Raw genomic sequence first — 3,565 nt, 5'->3', positions numbered from 1 at the left:
AAAAAAAAAAAGAGGTAACTTACAGAGGATGGGTTTATTCTTCCTCATGGTGTAAGTGTACAGTAAGTACATCATAGTGGGGGTAGTGACAGCCGCTCACTGGGGTTACCACCGGAACATGGAGCTGCTTGTTAACATCTTGGTAGACCGGAAGCTGAGATAGATGGCTGGGAACAGACCTTAGAATTGCTAAGACCTACTCTGCAGGAGCCCACTTCCATCGTCCAAGCCCCATCCTTCTGAAAATTCTACAGCCTTCCAAAACAGGAACACCAGCTGGGGAGCAAGTGTCCAAACACAAGAGCACACGGGAGACATTTTACCTGACAGTCATTATGTGTTTGGGACATAAACCATAACGAGGGTGTAGAAAATACGGTCCCCAGGCTTGAAAAACAACACCAAGTTAGGACAAAAGCCAGAAGTCCCAGAGGGGTCAGTGGCAAATGCAAATGATGCACATAGGGGAAAGCATAAGGGTGCAGAGAAGGGGAGATGTGGGTGGAGGCAGAAAGGCTTCCCGGAGGAGGCGGAACCCAACAAGAGCCTTGAAGGACAGAAAGGCTTTGCATAAGTGCAGAAGAGGTGAAAGGCTGAAAGCAGCCAATGGGTGTGGAGCAGGGGCCACGGCTTGCCTGAGCGACCCCGTCCAACTCAAACACAGCCTCACCTAAGGCAGTTTATGTATGCTTAGTTTCCAAAAGAGGGACACAGGCTTTCAGAAGATAGATTTACTCGAGGTCACATTGCTAAAACAGCACAAGCCCTGTTGTTATAGTCTGCCTTGTTTTAGGAGTTGTTGGCATTTGCAAAGATCTGGTGGCAGGCTGGGAGAGTGACTATAGAGGCCAGGGTGATGGAGGGATGGACACCTTGTCTGGAGACCAGTGAGAGGTCAGGTTGGAATGTGGATTGTCTCTGAGTTACGGAGGCTCTTCCATCTTGTGGGAAGACCTCAAGAGCTGAATGCTTCATCCCTTGTTGAGTGGAAGAGGAAAGGAATTAAGAGCCAGAGCCTGCAATTAGGGCCAGGACCTAGTTTTGGAGGAAGAAATTAAAGATGGTGGGGGAGAAGCTGACAGAGGCCAAGGGCAACTTTATTCAGTGCTCTGTTAGAGCATGTGCACTGGGTCTGTCTGCACCGTGCAGATCCACCAGCGTGCAGCTTTCCTCGGGGCCAGCTCTCACGCTCTCCTGCTGCACAGCCATCTTGGGTGTGGTGGATGGGAAGTCAGAGATTCAGAACCCTGATGCCCATGTCACCTCTAGGGGCTCTTGTGGGCTCAGGAAGCATGGCAGGAACCCAGGGCTCCCTCGCTGCCTGCTCGGATGTGACTTGGTAGTCTGTCCTCTGTGACACACATTCTTAGCTCACAAACCTGGTTGAACTGTCAGGTCCCCGCAGGGCACAGTCTGCCAGGGGTCTTAGGGTGAAAGAACGGTAACATTCAATGCAGCAGGAAGCAGCTAAGCTGCTGATTCCTTTGGCCACTCCACACGGAAACAGGGTGCCAGGTAGTCACCTCCTTCTAGTGGCATGTAGGGTAAGGAACTGGGCACAGTGTTCTAGAACTAGAAGATGAGACATTTGGGATTTAGGGTGAATGGCCAATGACATCTAGATGTCCCCCCAAGACACCTGCTGTGGTAGCAAAGGAAAGAGAGTGCTGGGCTTGAAGTGGGAGGAGGCCCTTGTACCTCTGCTCATCCCTGTTAGTCTGTGAGTGGGCTGACCATGTGACGTCTATGGGCCTCAGTTTCTTTGTCTGTGAAATGGACAGGCTCTCTGCACCAATCTTGTGTGTGTGTGTGTGTGTGTGTGTGTGTGTGTGTGTGTGTGTAGTGTTTGCCTGAATGTACGTCTGGGTACCACATGGGCACAGTGCCGACAGAGACCAGAAAGCAGCATTAGAGCCCCTCGAACTGGAATGACAGGAAATCGTGAACTGTCATATGGGTGCCGAAAATCAATTCCAGGTCCTCTGCGAGAGTAGCAAGTGCTTTTAACTGTTGAGCCATCTGTCCACCCCTCATGTTTTCCATAATGACCAAAAACCCACTCTGTTGTTCAATAAGCACAGGATGCAGGAGGATGCCTGTCATTTGATCGCTCTGTCGCAAGCGCCATGCAGTTAAGTATTGCCGCCTGACCCGTGGATCACCCTGCTCTTCCCACAGTGGGGGCCTCCCCATGTGTGCTGCAGATGTTTCCACGGGACTGCTCGCTCCACAAGACCTGAGGATGCGATGCTGCCTTCTCCCTCCTTACACCCGGTACTTTTGGGGTGTCTGCCCTATGGCAGGTCTTCACAGGGCTGCAAAATGGTCAACCAAAGAATGAAGGATTACCTACCATCTCTGGAAGAATGGTAAGGGACGTTTGGGGTTGGAGAGATGGCTCAGCAGCTAAAATGCTTGCCACAGGTGAGGACCCCTGTAAAGTCAGATTCGGCGGCACGTGTCCCCAATCCCAGTGTTTCTCCAGCAGGATGGGAGGGGAAGGCAGGAGGAGTCCTAGTTTGGGATACATAGCAGCCAATGATAGGAGACTCTCTAAAAGAAGGTGGAAGGCAGGAAGAGACAAACACCCGGGGTTGTCTCCTGACCTCTACGCCTACACGGTACCTGCATGCTCTCACACATATGCACTTAAACATGTGCATGCATACATGCTTACACAAGCACACAAACACACTTCTTAATTTGATCCTGTAGAAAATGGTAGGTACCGTGGTTGTCCAAATTCTCCCAAGCATCTGCTTATTGATTCTCTTGACTCTTCCTAAGACTTAACATGAAGGTCACCACCCTTCTTCGTTATAATTTCTGTCTCCTCACCCTGGGAAGACATGGGCAGCACTGAACACTGGTATTCCTTCTATTTGGAATCTTTCTCACTAAAGGTAAAAATCTAGAAGTGGGCTGGGGGCTTGAGCAGGCTCTGGGTCCTCTGTGGGCCCCGGCTGTTAATACTTGGGGGCTAACTTCCCTACTGCTGGTGTTTCTCTGCTCTCTCTAGCTTTCCTAGTTCCGGAGGAAGATGTAACCGCAGACCCTCAGAGTTCGCGCTCTGCTCGGTATTTCTCAGTCACGTGGCGTGAGCCCTGTGGACCCTCTAGCTTTGAACACAGCTCTAGCCAACTCTCCTGGCTTTCACATTTCTACTGGCTCCGCTTTCTCTTTTGCTCTAGCTTTCTTGGAGTGTTTCTTAGGTGTAAATGCCATCTTTGCAGCAGTTGTGGGCGTCTCTCAAAAGCCCATGCTCACCGGGGAGCTAAGTTTGGAGGGGAGCAGACCTCAGCCCGGAGAAGCCTGTGTAATTTGCTTCTTGTTTGTGGCAGTTTGGATGAGAATGCCCCTCAGAGGTGCAGAGATTTGCACACTTGGTCCTTAGTCACTGATGCAGTGGGAAAGGCTGTGGAACCTTTGAGTGTTTATAGCCTCGCCTCACTTCCTGCTTCCTTCCGCCTCGTGTTTGCATCCTTCTCTGCTTCCTTCCGTGTTTGCATCCTTCTCTGCTTCCTTCCGTGTTTGCATCCTTCTCTGCTTCCTTCCGTGTTTGCAT

General features: G+C 50.9%; 1 protein-coding gene across 1 annotated transcript in view; it reads right to left on the bottom strand.

Annotated features, from left to right (window-relative positions):
* Window positions 1-3,565, bottom strand: part of Tbxas1 (thromboxane A synthase 1) — a 172,757-nt gene that overhangs the window by 101,107 nt on the left and 68,085 nt on the right. The window lies entirely within an intron of this gene.

Source organism: Microtus ochrogaster, unplaced genomic scaffold (assembly GCF_000317375.1).
Source record: "Microtus ochrogaster isolate Prairie Vole_2 unplaced genomic scaffold, MicOch1.0 UNK4, whole genome shotgun sequence".
NCBI lineage: Eukaryota > Metazoa > Chordata > Mammalia > Rodentia > Cricetidae > Microtus > Microtus ochrogaster.
Note: the sequence above shows the minus strand (reverse complement) of the source record. Positions and strands in the feature narration are given on the sequence as shown.